The 20,569-nt window shown below is 38.8% G+C and overlaps 1 protein-coding gene across 1 annotated transcript in view; it reads left to right on the top strand.

The window, feature by feature from the left end:
* The window catches only part of LOC118405985 (mesotocin receptor-like), a 60,061-nt gene that overhangs the window by 19,674 nt on the left and 19,818 nt on the right, over nt 1-20,569 (top strand). The window lies entirely within an intron of this gene.

Genomic DNA, 20,569 nt, shown 5'->3' with positions numbered 1-20,569 from the left:
TACTCTATGTTTGAAGGGTGAGATTGAGTGACGGTTTTACGCTTGTGTCCGTTATTTTCAAAGGCGTAGGCGGGCAGTAGTAGGCTTTATGCAACTAGCCTTTGCAACGGTCATATAGCATCCGATATATGTATTCCTTTCGACAGTGATTTTTAGATATTCGTTAAATACCTTGTGTGAACTACAGATCTCGCTTAGTTAATGAAGAAAGGTAGTGCATGCTGCCTGAAACGTCCGACCATTTCCAAAATTATATCCAGTTGCTTGAGTACTAGTAAGGCCTACGTCACGTTTCCAAAGCGGGACTCGGCTGGGCTGTTTGTGGAAACGAAAATAGGAATGCCTACGTAAAAAGATTATACATAAATGATGCCTGAGACTATTCTCTTTTTCGTCTTGTGTAGCTTGGGGTCTTTTATATCGTACTTTTTGTTCCCGCAAACTAGCCGGTCGGACCCCGTGCGGGCGAATTGGAAATGTGACATAGACGTAACTTGTTATCTTGCGAATCTTATTGCTTGGATGGCTAGCCTTCATCAACGATGGCAACGTGCCATAGGTTCTGTCCTTAGAGGTCAAGACTATTCATGTAATTATAGTGTGGTTGCCCCAGAACCAAGAGGTCATAGGTACGAATACCCTGACATGCCTCGACGTTGCGGTCTTGGGAAAGGCAGTATACACGAATTTTTCCGATCCACTTAACTCAAATGAAAATGAGTACCAAGCTTCTATTAGGAACGTCCCTCGGACGTTAAATGGAGGTCCCGTGTTTGAGGATAACAACGCCTCGAGCACGTTAAAGAACCCATCGCACTTATCAAAAATAGTAGTGGTCCTTCCCGGTGTGAGTGCATGAAGGAAGTCAGTCCGGATATGCAGCTTGTAGTGTTCAGCTCAAGTTGGGTGTGTTACGCCTTACGGCGGTTTACTGGGTATGCAATACAAACAAACAAACAAACAAACACACAAATATGTTCCCCTTGTTGAAGCAAATTTGTTACATTGAGTTAGTTTTATACATAAGCTACAAAGTTGTGAACTTATGTCTCTTCACTTGCGTGGCAGCACCAAACTCGATTTGTCGGCTCTCAATTCAGCCATCTTCCTCCAACTCTCTGGAAGTAAACCCTTAAACATCTCCTTGCTTTTTCATGAATATTTCACTTTTATCAGTCACTTATTAGACTTGTTGAATGCATGTATCTATCAGTACCCCCATGCATTTGTAAGCTGTGAAGATTGCTCCTTCTCAATGTGTAGGATTTACCAGGAAATAAGCTTTGCACAAGTAGTACTTACAGTTCCTTCCGGACCGCGTTTGATCTGGTCGAAAGACGATTTTTGACAGGAAGGGCAAGCCTAAGGGTAATACAGAGTTAATGACTTTTCCTGCTGTGGTTGGTAACTCTGGTCCCCTTCATCCCACTTCAATTTCTGTCACTAAGTAAGGTCGGATCTTTGCCGAGAAGATCGCGAAGGTTCAGTACGAGAGGAATATAGAAACTACAAAGAGAATATTTGCAAGCAAATGCCGAATGTTCTCTCTCACATAGTCATCCCACTTCAAGTTCTGTCACTAAGTAAGGCCAGATCTATGCCGAGGAGATCGTGAAGGTTCAGTACGAGAGGAATATAGAAAGGAACTACAAAGGTAGTATTTGCAAGCAAATGTAGAATGTTTTCCCTCACATAGTCATCCCACTTCAATTTCTGTCATTCACCCTATTCAGACCGGGCTTTTTTGGTCATCCCTGGACCGGGGGGGGGGGGGGCTTTTGAGGCCCTCCACTTCTAAGTCCTCTAACTCTCGAATGACGTGCCGTAGGGCCACCAAATTTTCAGGACATGATATCCACATAATATCTGACAAGTATATGATGTTTGACGTTACGTCGACGTAAGATGACGTAATGATGACGTCATCAATTTGATTATATCGGCCGGACCCATGAAAAAAGGGTATTCTCAGACAACTTCAAGTTATACTACAAAAATGTAACAACAAGTGCAGATTACAGAACAATAATGTTTATTACGACTTGTATTGCCAATAGCAACATCGATGACGTCATAATGACGTCATAAAATGACGTCATGCACATCTAAGATACGAGTTAGGTTCCGCCATATTATATCCACTACTTTGAATTTTTAAAACTACTTTTTTTGCAACAAATAATCGCAAAGGGCAATGGAAATAGACTTAATTCATTCGTTTAGATGGTTTTGATGAAAAAATACCAGGTAATTACAAATTTTAAGGGATAATTAGCTTGTTATTCTTGATCTGGCCATACGGTCCGCCATCTTGGATTTGGGGCTGATGACGTCATCAAATTAGCATAATTTATGCATATATAATTATGAAAGATATGCTAAATAATATAACATTTTATCTATGTAACAAAATAGCAGTAATATAGCAAATAAATGTGAAAAATACATTGTTAGAACCAAAAATAGTGATTTTTGGCAAAACTGCCTGTCATCAAACGGTTGCCATGGCAACACGAAATAATGGAAAATTTGTCAAACTTCGTTAAATTGTTGCCAACAATATTTTAGGAAAACTCACCAAATTTGGTGGCTTTAGCGTAAGGCGTTCTGGCGTTATAGGACATCGAAGTTGGCGCGGGCCTCAAAAGCCCCCCCCCGGTCTGAATAGGGTTAAGTAAGGCCAGATCTTTGCTGAGAAGATCGTGAAGGTTCAGTACGAGAGGAATATAGAAAGGAACTACAAGGGTAGCATTTGCAAGCAAATGCCGAATGTTCTCTCTCACATAGTCATCCCACTTCAATTTCTGTCACTAAGTAAGGTCGGATCTTTGCTGAGAAGATCGTGAAGGTTCATTACGAGAGTAATGTATAAATCACAAACTTTTAAGGTATCATTTGCAAGCAAACTCAGAATTTTTTCCCTCACATGAGCACCATGATATATTTCATGCAAAGCAGGATTCGAGTATCGAATTTCAAAGGAAATTTTCTAACATGGTTTTAAAATTTAAAAAAAATGTTCTAAATATTCCATTGACATTTTATACCCATTTTTGACTCAAATAATCATTCCTAATATCAATATTTCACAAAGGTGCAGTGCCACGAACCTGCCAGATCGTTGAATTTCAAATTATTCCAAGTTGCAGTCGTGAAGATATCGATGTTTTCCCATTGTTCGGAGAAGATTGAATAAGAAGACTAAATGTAGCAAAACAAAATGTTTTCTTTCCGTGAAGGTATATATAACAAATCGACTCGCGTTTGTTGTAGGTAATCCGGACCATCTCATTCGATCCACAAGGGCTTGTGGGTGTCGATTGTTGTTGGGATGATGCCAGTATCTTGTCTTGGCGGTGTAGCGTAATGATTAGGCTGCTGGGCCCAGAACCAAGGATCGCGTTCGACCCCCCCCCATGTTGTGCCCAGGAAAAAGCACTTAACACGGATTTCTCACTTCGCTCAGGTTGAAATGTGTGTTTAGCTTCGTTTGGGGACGATCCTCGAATAGGACGTTAAATACAAGTACTGCGTTTGAGGATAGCCATATCTCAATCACGTTAAAGAACCCACCACACTTATAGAAAATAGTGGTGTGAGTGGATGAAATCAATCTGTCCGGATATGAAGCACAAACTTGATGTGTAACGCCAAGAGGCGGTTTACCGGATATGCTATACAAGCACCAAAAATCACCCCTTAATTTAGATTAAATGCTGATGATATGTCATACACACACGTTGCATCTGTAATTAGATAATAATCGTTAATATCCATTGACGTAACTATCTATTGACGTAACAAACAAGCTTAAATGGCTTATGGGGGCGCCATGTTATATCAAATCAACGGTTGATCATATCAAAGTCTACTGTTTGCTTAAAGCTATCTAACGTATGGTGTTTAATAATATCAAATCATTTGATACCCGTGTTGAATAATTAAGTATTGTTCTGAGGAGAAGTGAGGTTTCTGAAAAGTTTTACATACGTCTGCATACTGTTTCAATATTTTGGACATGGGTCACCTTTGTCGTTAGATCTTCGTCGATTGTCATACAATCGTCGTACGATCAAAAATCGAGGGCATTCTTGAGATAGTGCATACGTGCGGACACAATCCAGCTGTCTTGTCAAGAAAAATGCTGTCTTAGATCCTTGTCGGTGGTTGGTTTTGTCACAGCCTAGTTCTATGGTGTCAAACTCGTACGACGACCTACGACTAGCACCATGTGAAAACGGTTGTCTTGTAACGAAAACGGCTGTCGTACATCCCTTTCGGTGGTTAGTTCTGTCGTAGACTGCTTCGAAACTTCTACGACATCAAACTCGTAAAATAGCCTACGACCAACTTAAACCTAAACGCGCTATCTTATACTGTTTTCTTGGTTGCATTCCTGATGCTCACCTAGAAGTAAAGTTCATTCACCGACCCATGTTCATGGTGGTACTTTCTATAGTTAGACGACATATTTCTCCCTTACCAGACGTTATTCATGTCTTAAGTAATAGTCAATATTCCTTGAATGTCCTCCATGGGAAATGAAATGACCCCGTTGGTGATTCGAAACGACCCTGGCGCACAACGAAGACCGAATGGAAGTCCCAAACCGCCGTATACCGTTCCTTTAACGGCCGACCGTGGGAAGTGACTATTACTCATTCTCTTTGAACGATAGACAAAATAGATAACATCCAGTAGTTAACATGTAGATTGTACACATGTGGTTTCTTTCGTTTGTAAAAATGTAATCGTCTAGAGGATCTCTGATTGTCTGCAAGTGTGACTAATAATCATTTGGTTTGAACGACAGGTAAAATAGATATTATCTTGTAGTTGACATGTAGATTGTGGTTTCTTTCGTTTGTCAAAATGTAATCGTTTCGAGGATCTCTGATTGTCTGCAAGTGTGACTAATAATCGTTTGCTTTGAACGACAGGAAAAATACATACCTAGTAGTTAACATGTAGATTGTGGTTTCTTTCGCTGGTCAAAATGTAATCGCTTTGAGGATCTCTCATTGTCTGGAAAAGTGATTAATATTCTTTCCCTTTAACTGACAGGCAAAACAGATAACCTCTGGTAATAACATGTAGATTATGGTTTCTTTTGTTTGACAAAATGTAATCGATTTGTGGATCTCTGATTTTCTGGGAATTGACTTTTACTGATTTGCTTTGAAAAGACAGACAATATCAGCTACTAGTAGTTATCTATAAATCGCGGTTTCCTTTGCGTGTTAAAATGTAATCGTTTGGGGTGACACCTAAATTGCTTTCTAAAAGTTATTGTCACCTTGTACGTAGTTACAAGTACATTGCTTTTTTCTTGGTTTGTCAAAATGTCATCGTTTTGGTGGATCACTGGTTGTCTTTTTTTTTTTCTTCTTTTTTTCCGGGGCTCTAACCAAGCATGACTCTCATTTTAGTAAGTAAGAGGAACGCTATCTACATGTACTACCAAAAATCATGACCATAGATTGTCCGCAACACGAGATATCGAAGCCAGAAGCTGTTCTGTAGTATGAATAAAAGACGCCAGGGGGCCCAAAATGTAATAATTTCTTTGACAGAATATGACCTAACCAAGTACCAAATTTGACGACGATCCATTTATAGCTTCTTGAGTTATGTTGCTAAACCACTGATATACATACATATACATACATACAAACGTTGCAAAAAAACATAACCTTTTCAGTAAAGATAATAAGACTTTCACACAAATAGTCATCTTGAGTTAAAGTGCCCCAGGTTTTCAAGTTTAGGATTTCTGATTAGTTTTTAGACATCGGGGTGCTCTTTACGACTTAGATCGACCCCATGTCACCAGTGAATCAGCTTGATATGTCGTCTAGCCGGAAGAAAGACTGCCAATAACTTCCGTGGCCTAGGAAAAAGAATTTCGTGTTTTATGTTGCGTTCATTAAAAAAAAAAAAACAAGTAGTTGGTAGGTAGGGATTCTCTCCTTTTTGAAAGATTTCGGCCGAAGCTTTTACAACTGAAATGCATCAGTCACAAATTTGTCCCGGGTGGACTGTCAGATGCTGTGATGGTCAGTTTCTTCACGATAAGGTCACGGTGTCTATTTGTTGCCGGCCCCCGGTTGATTTTAATTGCGATTTAAAAAAAAAGCAATTGGGGGCCAGCCTTGCCCCAAAATAGCCAGATAGCCCTAAGTTGTCCCACGAGGCCACGTAGGGGTTACGCTCGAAATCTAAAAAAAAAAACCGTAAACTACCCGGACGGGCCTCTTCTTCCAAATTGCACCCTAGCATAATCAGAAACACAACATTCACTCCCTACGCCCACGTAATATAAAAGCCCGAACGTTTGGTCCATCATATGGTCAATGCCGAGGTTTATCTTTATGAGTTCGGGCAGGGTGTATAGACAACACGGCCCTCGTCTGGCGCTTCCATTCATCATAGTCTCATCCTTTTCTCCGGACTGATGACCAGTGACGCCAGCGGAAGATCCATAGATGACAAGAAGATGGGCAGCTGACCTAGCCTGGCCGTAACGCTGGTATCTCACTGGCGCAATATGACGCAAAGCGGTGCAAAACTTGACCGCAAATCTCTTCTTAATCAATAATTTTCATGATAAGGCCACGGCATCTATTTGTTGCCGGGTCCCAAGTTGATTTTAACTGCGAGTTAAAGGAAAAACCCAGGGGCCCCATCGTGCCCCAAAATAGCCCGGTAGCCACAGGATATCCAACAGGGCAATGTAGTGATACACCCGAAACTGCAGGAAAAAAATAAACTAACTGGACGGGCCCCTTCTTCCAAATTGAACGGTAGCTTAATCGGAAAACAGCATTTGTCTCTCTAGGCCCACGTAATATAAAAGCCCGAGCGTTCGGTCCATCATATGGTCAATGCTGAGGTTTATCTTTATAGGTTCGGGCAGGATGTACAGACAACGCTGACCTCGTCTGGCGCTTCCATTCATCATGGTCTCATCCTTTTTTCCTCACTGATGTCCAGTGACGCCAGCGGAAGATCTATAGATGACAAGAAGATTGGCAGATGAGCTAGCGCGGCCGTAACGCTGGTATCTCACTGGCGCAAAATGACGCAAAGTGACGCAAAACAGCAAATCTCTTCTTGATAAATTTTTAATCATTACACTTTTTTTTTTATTTAGAATAGTTACTTGTTTAGAATAAGCCGTCGGGAATTGTTTTGCATGATAAATGTTATTATTTTCAACTCAATGGAAACATTCTTTTATTTTCGGCACAAGCGTATTTTGAAAAGGGATATGGATAATTAGCTCGGGGTGACTATAACTGTAAATATTTTAACAAGTTGTGTTATACATATCTATGAAGCTTATGACGCTTGTTGCCTTATTGTTTGAAATTATATCAGGCTCATTTTTACATCAAATGAGATGATGTTTAGCATAAAAGGTAAAGGAATTTTTTCCTGAGATTAAAATATCTTAATTTGTTGTTCAACTTGATTTCAATTTTTTTACTAACTTGAATTCAAAATGTCTACACCCCTCGTAGTCATGCCATGACCATCTCGGATCTTTATCGGTGGCTGGTTCTGTCATAGCCTGCTTGAAAATCAGAAGACATCAAAATCGTTTCGACGACCAACGGCAAATGTAACCGTGAATGTTTACGTAACGCGTAATGAACCACCTAAAATGCCAAGCACACTTTTGCACGTATGCAAGTCCATATTATTTAGTCCACATATTTTTGGCTTAGGAAATTTGCAGCCGAAAAAGTCGTTGTGAAAATATGAAAGTGTATGAAAGTGAAGAAAACTTCACCTACACTAAAAAGAAAAAAATCAGTACGGAACTTATTTGGACTTAAATATATGCATGAGTGCGAACTGGCCTTAAGAATAGAAACTCTTCGACATTGACATTGATTTGTGTCACGGCTATGCCGGCTTTTGAAAGATTAACGTCGTTATAAACCGTCCAACCACAGAGGGCGTCTCAAGGCCTGACACATGTCACGAATCAAGCCAATACGTGACGTCAGTCAATCCTCGGGTTCGGCTTTGGGGACAATCTATACGGCCCAACTTTATGTTCATGACATTGATGGACGACAGGTGCTTTAGATCAAAATTTGCATCCTCCAAACTGCTTCTATTTTCATCAATTGACCGTTATGGCGACCTTGAAAAGGCGCCTTCTAGCAAGAAACACCTGTTCCGCCATACCTTACACTGTACTTAGAGAATCTTAATGAATAAAATATACTCCAGTCTTATAGCTGGAAAATTGTGCAAATTTGTCCAAAGGTACCATGTTTGGCATAGACATGTTTAAATATATTCTTAACAAATATTGATATATAGATGAATTCTAATTTCTGCCGAGAATAAATTTTACGGAATTTTTGGCCACTTTAGACAGGAAAGGTTTATATTGGTTTCGAAGCAAAATGACCCTAAATTTTGAAAAATGGGGACGTTTATGACACATTCGAACAGTACTTCATTCAAGATTCACGCATTGTGTGGATTGTCGTCCCCGTCAATTATTCCCTTGGGGTCCATCACGTGTCAATCACGCGCTCATTCACGCCTCAATCACGTGCTTATTCACGTTTCAATCACGTGCTTATTCCTTAATGTTACAAGCAACTGCGAAAATGGGGTATACCCGTAATGGATAACTCAGCAAGGAATCTCCCAGAGATAAAGTGAATATCTGTTTGGGCTTCGCCTGGTAGCCTCGCTGTTTATGAAATACGTTCGCCGGACTATGAATGGGAACAGTCGGGCCCCGGATTTATTTTAATTGGAAGTTAGGATCAATCCAGGACCCGGCAAAAAATAGAATGGTGGAAACGTCAAGAAGAACCCCCACGGTATCATATCAAGCAGTTCACCGGGACAAATTTTTGGCCTACATCTCTGACAGGTACAGGTGCAATTGTGACCTTGCCATAATTGGACTTGCAAGCTCTAAGGCAATTCGTAGTCTTAATTACGATGACCGCATCTACGTGCGACTGTTCACGGCGAACGTTTGTACGCGTTCCTGCGGTCTCATTAGCAATAGGATTACTCAAAAGTAATGCTTGTAACTGATTGCATGCAAAAACTGACGATACCAAAAAAACTTGGAATGTGATACTAATGGTGATAAGCGAAGCAGCGTCTGCCAAAACAGACAATCAATGTGTAATTGCTGTGGCAACTGTACTCGTTGGAGTTTAGATTAGGCCACAGCAAGTAAATTTTATGGATGACATCCTCTGCAGACTGCAAAAATAATGAGATAGGGCGAAAAAAAAACAAGATGGGTAAAAAAAACAAGATGGCAAATTTTCAAAATATACGTTGTAACAAGACTTGAAGGGACAAAATATGGCATCACAGCCAACAAGGCATTCATTCCTGTATTTAAGAAGTGCACCAGTGTAGTTAAAGTGACACTAGTGTGGTAGACTGGTATCATTAATCATGTTGGCAACTACACTCATAGCTTCCATAGTTGTGCCACTTTTACAACTATCTATCAAGTTGCACCTCTGCAACTACAGTCAATGCTTCAGAGTCTCTAGTGTCAATTCTACATTCAATGATTAGGTTACAACACAACCTTTACCCATTTTCATCTATCCGGCCTTCCCTGAAGAAGAAAAAAAATCTTGTTTTTTTTTCTGAAATCAGGCGAAAATTAATGAGCGCGCGGATGTCATCCATAAAATTTACTTGCTGTGGCCTTACGTGGATACTGACTACTTGTTCTCATACCCCTTTCTACTTGAGGCTTTGATCGCTAAGCGACCAATGAATCGTCAAGCGACCAAAGATATTTCAACGGTGCCACATAGAAATTATTCAGAAGGTGAAGGTAGTCACATAGCCTTTTGAGGCTGTATGGGCAGTGGGTTGTTGTCCACTGTGTCTAGGGTACGGTATTGGAAGGTGGAGCCCATCCAACTCCTTACACCACCTTTTGCCCCAAAATCAAAGTCAGGTACCTCTTTTCTTCACACCTGGGTGGAGTGATGAAAGTCGTACAATGTGCTTTTTCCAAGAGCACGAGATGGATGACATGACAGGATTTGAACCCAGCACCTCTTGGTTTTGAGTCGAACGCTCTGCCGTTACGCCACACGGCCAAAGATTTGGCAGACCGTCAACGAATCTCATTGACTTCAATCAGTTTTGTACGTATCGTGAGTTTTGTCCTTCTTTAAATCATACTTTTACATTTTTTTTGTTATATTGCAATCATAAAAGCAAGGGTCACACAAATCCATTTTTCGTCGCTGTATGGTCTCTCAGAGATCGCCATCTGGCGGAAAAGCGGTTTTCTAACAATGCAACAAATAGTCAATGTAATTGAAGATAATTACATATCATTCTTATTGTAATTGAGGCAAATTACATGTTACAATTTGCTTCAAGAGAACGACGTTTTGCCATTATGTATAAAGAAATAGTGTAAATCTATACATTTTACTCTTCCACTTCAAAAGCACATTAGAATGACTTCATTTTCGATTCACTGTGTGTGTGATCATGCGGTACAACAATGGTCCTAGCTTACACTTACACTGATGCATCAACTCCAAGGAGTTATTCACGAATGTCTGTACAGTTTTCCGGAGAAGATGAAAGTTTTAATTTCCACCGTTAGTCGGGCAATGGGGGATGTCCCTGTAGCTCAGCTGGTAGCAGCCTCACAGTTGAGTTGAGCTCTTGGTTACAATTAGTTGGTAACTGGATAACCCGTTATAAATCTCGTTGGGGCTGCACAGGGACGTAAAATACACCCCATACAAGTACCGTTTTCACTTACAAGAGGTTAACGGTGGTCACCGTGATGCAGTTAGAAGTGAGCTATGAGACGTCTCCTGTCTCCTGAGAAAGACCGGTAACCACTTACAAGTGGCTCAGAGAGATGAGTGTGTCAGACTCCATGTGTTGTGTTTTTCGATGGGTAACCAAGTATATTGGGTCATTCTTGGGTTCATGGGTCACCTCGCTTGGTGTTGACCTGGACGACCAGTGGCCCAAAAATTATTGCCGTACACCCTAGGAATATGCAAGGAAAAGTGTAGTTTTACGTTATTTTGGACAAGAATATAACGAGAAAGTGAGTTGGGTGTATTGTTTCTACATGTCTGTCAAAGGCTAAGGTTTAGCAAACAGTGCAGATATGCCTTTTCTTCAAACCCTAGTCGGCCGTCGGCAGATGATCGCAGCTTTGAGGTCGGGTCCAGGGTCGGTTCGATCGGTAAACGTATAACCTTTACCGCTGTGTAACCTTACATCATTTCCCAGCGACCGTGACATAATTCGCCATACATTTTTTAGTAGCGGACGTTGTTGATAGAATCTGGACGTTTCTTGTACAGCTGCGCACAGAACTGAACTGCTAATGGTACTGTATTAAATCGCACTTTTTTGGGGGGAGGGGGGCGAAGTGTGGGGTGGGGGGCGGCTTTGAACGTTGGTAGTATTAGTAATGTGATGTTATACCACCTAGACATCTTCGTACCAAAAATACCAAATGGGCAACACTACACGCCCCTGTGACCCATATATAGCAATTGGGTCTCATGTGAAAAACTACTCTCTGCCAAGGTATCCATGTACAGTTAATACAGAAAACGTGGGATCCTTTGTCTTTCACTGTCTCATTCATTCACCTTGGTGTATTAATTTGCAGCCAGTAGATAATTACCCAATCTGAGTAATAATGCTGTTAACGTGCTCTAGGCACCTCCTCAAACACAGGATTCCCTTTTTACTTGAACCTTTCCAGCCGACCCTGGGATCGAATTCAGACCTTTGAAACATCGATGTGTTCTCCAGAAAGAATTTAGAGTTAATGTTTTCAGACTAGAGGTGACACAATGGCTATATTGTTCTTCACCTATTATTGTAAATCAAATAATAATAATTGCAATTAGCTGTCGGGCAAGAATTTGCAAGAAACCATAATAACATTATGATCTAACAGGACAACACCATAAGAAAAATTTGGTACCTTACTTTTCACTCACCAAGAATAGGGGTGGGTACAAAAAACGTTTTTTGCTTGTTAGACCGGTCCAGAAAAAACAGACCTGAAAAAATCAGTGGACCGGATGTTGGACCGATTCAGAAAAAACAGACCTGAAAAATCAGTGGACTGGATGTTGGACCGATTCGAAATGAACAGATTATATCGGCAGACGTTCACATGTTTTGGGGCTTACAGATCCAAGAAAAGAACGACAGTGAAGTAGAGAGTTGATAGTCATTTTTACCGAGCTTCTACAGTCAAACTTGGTCTAAAACAGAGGCAGTTAGTGTTGTTGACATACAGAATTTTTTTTTAAATGCATATGAACGTCCAAATAGAATCTTTCGTTGCAAAAATGGACCACTGTTTTGAGTCGCCCATTCATTAGTTTTCACAGATAGGTGCGGACCTGTACCTGATCCTCTAGACCTGAACCATACCTGTACCTTAATTTTCTGTACCCACCCTAAACCAAGAACGACTATACACATGTGTTATCTCAACATCTGAAGCAAATTAGTCAAAACACATAACTCCAGGTGGGAGTGGATCAAACCATTCTGCTTAAAATGGGGAAGGGAATTTCACAAGCAACTCGTAACCTCTGCTTCGCCTATTGAGTCAGTGAGTCAAACTAGCTCCACAATGTTTCTAACTTAGGGAGAAGAGATGCTGCTACACAGCCTACAGTGAGCATAGTTCAGTGGTCGATGGCCTTACACTGAGCAAACTCGTTTGAAAAAAAATGGTCTTATCTCTGGGTGTTTTTGTATCTTATGATACACTTTATGCTGATGAATACTTTTTGTACTGTGTTCCCACTCTGCAAAATAATCGATTCGCATTAAGGTAGCAGAACAATCATCTGATTTCACCAATGGAGATCTACATCATGGTTATGGACCCCAAAAGGGAGTGACATATTTGTCAGCACTCATGGTTTCCTACTGGATGCCCTGCACAGGAGAATGTCCATGACGCAATACTTTGTCGCCAAACTTACAATTGGGTCATGCTTAGACACTGTGTTCTTCTGTGTATCTGAGTCAAATCGAGTCAGACCATGAGCTATTGCTGTATGATTTTGAAAAGCTTGTTAGACCGGTCCAGAAAAAACAGACCTGAAAAAATCAGTGGACTTATGAAGCTACTCTGAATTGTGTGTAGTCATACCATCCAATTCATTCCAGGGCCCTGGACTGTAAAGTAGTGTTTTCCACTGAGAATTGGGGGACACCCTGGCTAAATAACAGAGAAATTAAAATCAATAAATTTTGCTACATACAGATAACTCAATTCCTACACCATGTAGCACAGTTTACACATGGATTTCTCTCACATGCCCCCCCCCCCAACAGATTATAATGTTTCACCTATAGGTATAAGTTCCTTTTTGCAATAGACTTCTTTTGGGGTATGCATGGACTCTAGGGGGGTTACTGTGACAGCTGTTTATTCAGATTTTCTTTTCTCTCATTACTGTCTTGGGCAATTACATGTATGTTAAAATTACTCAGCAACAATAGTATGGTGAAGCACCGAGACAGGTTAAGCAGTTGCTCGATACGAATAGATCCGACATCACAGAATCTGTATAAAAACCTCTGAGTCCAAACCATACAGTCTCTATTCCACATTCCTACACCACGCAGCACAATTTACACTTAAATTTCTCTCACGTGCTTTTCTACTCCATTGGAACATGAACTTACTCTGAAGATTCTCCCTTGCAGAATTAGATACTTCCAAAATGCCTCACCCTAAAATGGATTTTTCCAAACCATCCATGCTAATGCAGACTATTACTCAACACAAAAGTTAGGAATGAGCACAATGTTATTGTGATGCAATTGGACTATTCAAGAAGCTCTGTTCTTGTGTACATTTAACGGCTGTCCCAATACCAAATTTGAGATCATCGGGCTTTGAACAAGAGCTACTTGTACGAGTGCAAAATATACATTTTTGGATGAAAATTATTCAAACAATTGTTTTACAATTCAATTCATTCATCCCCCAAATAAAATGTACCATCTTCTCGCTCCTTGCCCGTACATTTGCAGCTCATTTGAATTTGATGCTATGACATAGGACCATAAAATAAACACTTTTAGTTGGTAAAGACCAGAAAAAAATCTCGAAGACCAGATAAAAAATGAATATGAATCCCCAAGGTCACATTCTCATTCTACCTCCATACCATATATCAATATTGTTCAAGCAGATGTTGGGAGGGAAGATTTCTGACCCCCATTATTGCCCTCACAGTATCAGTATATAGTTTTAAAAATACTTTTCAATGAAATAGATAGATATGAAGAAGTATTTTTCATGCAGATATCATGGATTGTTGTTAATATAGCCAAATTCTAGTAACATAGGGGGTGGCAACAAACATGATTGTGACTTATGCATATGCATGATAAAACCAAAAGACATCTTTCTTATGACAGGTGATTGATTGGTGCATTATAAGCAAAAACTGCATACCTATGAAATACAAATTACATGTACAACTTGTTAAAACTCTTTCCAACAGAACCTAAATATTCTTTACATACAAACTAAAGAGGTCACTGTTTGCTCCACCACTTGCTTCACACAGGTGAACAAAATAAGGCTGATTAACCTGAGTTTTACATGCAATGTATAAAAAAAAGGTATTTAACATGTGATCGATAACTTATCAAACATATTTACACATTTTTAGTATCAAATTCTGCTATAGGGCATTCAGATGAGATGATGTGCAATGATGATGCTATTCATGAAATTAAATATTTGGCACTTTTATTCTCACAGCACATATGGGGTGAGAACGGGTATATTAACTTTTTTAAACAAATGTGTGAAATAATCATAGTACCCGCAAATCCATAATGATTGTTAAGTTGTGTGCGTGTTTGTGTGTGTTTGTGTGTGTGTTTCAATAACTGTGGTGAGTGCACTGTGTGATTGTGTGGGGAGTGGTATTGTGTGTGTGTGTATGTATGTATGTTTATGCGTGCGTGTGTGTGTGTGTATGTCTGTGTTTTTAAATGATTGCGGTGTACAAAGGGAAATTGATACTCCATGTTGGTCAACAGGTGACAAGACAAAGATGCATTTTTTTGCTTAGAAACTTATGATAACACTAAGCATTCAAATAACAAAACTGTGTCTTTATCCCTCATGTTCACACACACATACATACATACATACATATTCATCACAACTGATATGTTTCTGTATTGTTGTTATAACCTAGTTCTTAGATCAATTGTTCTTGTATGGTTGTGACAGTGAACAATAGCTTTTAACCTCCTTGGTATGACTAAGCACTAGAGCACCTGTTCCTGCATGGAAGAGTTATTTATGAACCAGCCCAAGTCCTAATGCAATGATAATTGATTTATGAGCCTATGAAAATATTAAATAGCTAGTGGAAATTTACTTAGAAACCCTTTCTGCAATGTAGTTTGTTACATTACAGTGACTCTAATACAGATGCATGTGAAATCACAGCTATATTTGTATTGAAATTGTAGTAGAAATTTGTAAGTTCAATTTAGAAATTAGACATTTGTCTTATATAATACATGTAGTAGTATCATTAAGGTAAGCTAGCAAGCAGCCATTTTGCATCTTGTACATACTTGTACAATGTGAACTACTTTATGTACAAAATTTTATGCTGTCAGTAACACTGGAATGATCCCAGTCTTTTACAGTGTTGTTTTTAACCCACACATGTATTTAACCCACATACATATAACTGATGAGGGTGACAAGAATATGAAATTGTTGGTTAAGAAGCTTTTATGCTCCTTTGATTTCATGACAAAATAATCTGGATAATCTGGATTGCTGAATGTTTTAATATCTGTTTATTACATAGATATGATCCACGAGTTTGAGTTATTTTCACATGTACTGTTATACATATGAGGAATAAACACAAAGGATCATATCCTGTTGTAAAAGATGGTGTTAAAGATGTGTCTATTTCAAGTACAGTATACAGTTCTTTCTTTATATGCGGGTTATTTTGTTTATTTTAAATATTCTGCATCAGTCAAGTCACTATGAAAAGAAACTGTAGTCTGTTTGATTATAAAATCTGCTTCTTTACAGTTTTATAGGACAGATAAGCAGCAATCATCCAGAGGTTGATACAGTAGAATTATATGGTTTCTTTTAGCTTTCCAGAAAATCTATTGTTAGTTACAATAGTAAGAATATTCATTGAAAACAAAGCCAAAGCATGAAGTTTTGAATTTTTTAAGTGATACTGTCAAGTCCTACCATTGCACAATTGACTTGAAAGCTCTGCACCTATAGAACAAAAATGATTCATTTCAAATTCATATGACATATACTGAGAGTAAACACGCTATTGATATCCTTTAACATTGACCGCAAGCACCCAGAAAACCACACAACTCAACTGAAAGCTAATTTGAACAAGAAGGCTTGAAACACTACCATGGACCTCAATGCTTTCTACATTGATGCCTGCTGTTCTGAGGAAAGTCGCTAGGTTTTAATAACTGTCGGTTGTTTGTAAGTACATTCAATCAAACACGCTGAGCAGACTACTGGAGGAATGAAATACCACAATACGAGGTTTGACTACTTTTGTATACTATCATTGACGAAAAAAAAGGTTTTACAATCAGCAAAAGAAGCCGATTAATTTTCGCCGCAGTGGCGCCCTGCAGTAATAAGAATTACCGCTTGGATATAGATAAATCGTTTTTTTTGGTAAATATATCTAATAAAACTCATTAAAATGACTGTGTAAAAAAATGAAATATCAAATTACGACTGTTTTAGTCATTTTGTAGATCATCTATGTAGAATGAATGATTTTTAAACTCAGAAAAGTTGGGAAAAGTTGCCATAAGCGCCACTTGATGTAAACATTTTTGTAGGGGTCGAAAATGAAGACATATGTAACACTCATATCTTCAATCAGATTAATGGTACAGCAAAACTAAAAGAGGAACAGATAGATTGAGATATTGGCCTAATGTTGTGAAAATTGCATCGAAAAATTCCGCTCTCTTTATGATTTATGAAGAAAATGAGATTTCCGTCGCATGCGGTTTAAATCACGCTAGAATTGGATAGCAGGTGGCACGCGGGTCGGCCTTGCGTGAGAGTGGAACATGTTGGTTTTTCATATCTCACCCAGAAATCGATGGATTTTTCTCAAATTCTTTCTACAAGATTCTGAAAGCTTTCTTAGTCCCTGTATGAATCCCTATGCGATAATCTTAATTGTTCATCGAGTTACTAACATTTGAACTTCGGAGAATAAATCATATATTTCGGGCGCAACTTTTAGATAAAAGTTCACATCTCCGTCTAAAGTATTGAGTACAGACACTCAGAAAGAAAGTGAGAATAGCAAAAATGTCCTAACAGGCGTATGTGGTAAATTGTCTTTTTCACCTTCATAAATTCTTAACATACATGATTTTTGTACGTCTAAACATACGTGTCTTTGTACGTCGGACAATGTTGAGCTTAGTGGAACGCGGGTTGGCTGGAACGATTTCATATCTCACTTGCAACGAACGTAATAGAATAGGGTTTCTTTCAAATTTAAATGAAATGTTCATGCTTAAGCTTGTACAAAGTCGTCATGTAAACTGCTGTTTGATATATTTGATTTGCAAGGAACAGACATGGTAAACGACATTTAACATCTAGGTCAGCTTAGATCGACATGAATTATTAGGTCAGTTAGGACGCTACGTGAGGTATCATCGGTGATACTATACATATATTTCACTTTTCTATACATTTCTTAATCTAGTTGTGCAGTTGCCATTCCACAACGGGGAGTTCCAGACATACAGGGGTTCCTTGTGCAGTTTGCATTTATTGCATAGGTTGTAAAAAGAGAGTCATATTGACCCTCACCTCATTCTTTAAACACATTAACCCTCACGCTTTAACCCTCAAGTCAGTCTTTCTCATATGAAGGGATCCATGGATTTGAGCTTCCTAATATTGTTACTAGTACTGCTAGCCTTTCCTGGCCTTTGTTGCCAACTTCTATAGTACTACATGAAGCACTATAGTGACCTCAAGATTGTCTCTTCCTTTAGACGTTAACGTCCATACTTTTAAATTTATCTATTTACAGCTACTTCAGGCGTTTTGATCAAAAGTAAAAGTTCAACAAGAGTCACAGGCCATGCGCCAGTTCTGCTGCTTCCAAACTTAAGCTTTTTTGACAAATAAGTTGCGTACATTATGTCAGGGAACCATTCTGCAACCAATAAGGTTGGTTTGAAGAAAATCGGACATTGTTTTATGAAATCTAATTTTCTTGCGAATAATGCAGATTTTGTCCCAGAGGACCAAATTTAGCTTTTTTGACAAATAAGTTGTATATATGATGTCGGGGAACTATTCTGCACCCAATAATGTTATTTTGAATAAAATCGTACATCGTTTCGCGATATTAATTTTTTTTGCGAAAAATGCATATTTTGGCTGAAAAGACCAAATTTAGCTTTTTCGACATATAAGATGTATACATTATGTCAGGGATCCATTCCGCACCCAACAATGTTGGTTTGAATAAAATCGGACATCGTTTCGCGATATTAATTTCTTTTGCGAAAAATGCATATTTTGGCTGAGAAGACCAAATTTAGCTTTTTCGACATATAAGTTGTATACATTATGTCAGGGATCCATTCCGCACCCAACAATGTTGGTCTGAATAAAATCGGACATCGTTTCGCGATATTAATTTTTTTGGCGAAAAATGCATATTTTGGCTGAGAAGACCAAATCTAGCTTTTTCGACATATAAGTTGTATACATTATGTCAGGGATCCATTCTGCACCCAACAATGTTGGTTTGAATAAAATCGGACATCGTTTCGCGATATTAATTTTTTTTGCGAAAAATGCATATTTTGGCTGAGAAGACCAAATTTAGCTTTTTCGACATATAAGTTGTATACATCATGTCGGGGATCCATTCCGCACCCAATAATGTTGGTTTGAATAAAATCGGACATCGTTTCGCGATATCAATTTTTTTTGCGAAAAATGCATATTTTGGCTGAGAAGACCAAATTTAGCTTTTTCGACATATAAGGCCACACCAATTTAATTTCTTGGTTCACGGATTTTTTCATAAAAAATATGGAGCGAGAGGGCGAAATAAAAATAAAAATAAAAATTGTAAAATGGTTGGGGTAAAGGCAACGGCTAATCCAAAACATAAAGAAAAAAAGTTTTCAGCTTGAAAAAAGTACAAAAACACTATTATTGTACAGTAACACCACTTGTACCCACACTTTAAGGAGCTTATAATATAAAGGCCAATTTGCTACACCAGAAAGTTGGTGAATGGTTTCATTAATGGTGAAAATTTGCTGAGTGGTAATTTTTATTTTTATTTTGTTTTCCAAAAAATAGGAGCGAGCGAATCCGTGAACCAAGAAATTAAATTGGTGTGGCCTAAGTTGTATACATTATGTCAGGGATCCATTCCGCACCCAACAATGTTGGTTTGAATAAAATTGGACATCGTTTCGCGATATTAATTTTTTTTGCGAAAAATGCTTATTTTAGCTGAGAAGACCAAATTTAGCTTTTTCGACATATAAGTTGTATACATTATGTCAGGGATCCATTCCGCACCCAACAATGTTGGTTTGAATAAAATTGGACATCGTTTCGCGATATTAATTTTTTTTGCGAAAAATGCTTATTTTAGCTGAGAAGACCAAATCTAGCTTTTTCGACATACAAGTTGTATACATTATGTCAGGGATCCATTCCGCACCCAACAATGTTGGTTTGAATAAAATCGGACATCGTTTCGCGATATTAATTTTTTTGGCGAAAAATGCATATTTTGGCTGAGACGACCAAATTTAGCTTTTTCGACATATAAGTTGTATACATTATGTCAGGGATCCATTCCGCACCCAATAATGTTGGTTTGAATAAAATCGGACATTGGTTCGCGATATTTTTTTTGCGAAAAATGTAGATTTGCCCCAGAAGACCAAATTTAGCTTTTTCGACAAATAAGTTGTATATATAATGTCGGGGAACCATTCCGCACCAAATAATGTTGAAGAAAATTGGACATTGTTTTCAATATCTAATTTTGACCCAGAGGACCAAATTTAGCCACTACTGTAAATGTATTTAAGTTCGGGGATTTAATTTCGAGGTAGCGGGAAAAAGGACTTTTTGCGGTGGTTTTAAGTTCGCTGTACCACGCACCATAGTCTCTTACTTCCATGGAAAAATGGTCGTGGTGGTTTTAAGTTCGCAGTGAAGTGGCCACCCCGAAAAACCATTAAACCACCTGCATTTACAGTACTAGAATCCCAGACTCAACCTCTGCTGGGAGAATACAACAAACATTGGCAGGAACACACAGGAAACAAAGATCTGTTGTGACGTTGGTAAAGCCTTGCTGGCCATGTTACTCGACATTGCAAACCAGCCGGTAAACTGCTACTTTGGTCCCAGAAGCAAACATGAGAAGAGGCCGTCCTTTCACTAAAGAACTTCATTGAATCAGAGACTGGA

The sequence above is a fragment of the Branchiostoma floridae genome, chromosome 18 (genome assembly GCF_000003815.2).
Source record: "Branchiostoma floridae strain S238N-H82 chromosome 18, Bfl_VNyyK, whole genome shotgun sequence".
Taxonomy (NCBI): domain Eukaryota; kingdom Metazoa; phylum Chordata; class Leptocardii; order Amphioxiformes; family Branchiostomatidae; genus Branchiostoma; species Branchiostoma floridae.
The sequence above is the reverse complement of the archived record's forward strand: the minus strand, read 5'-3'. Positions and strand labels throughout refer to the sequence as shown.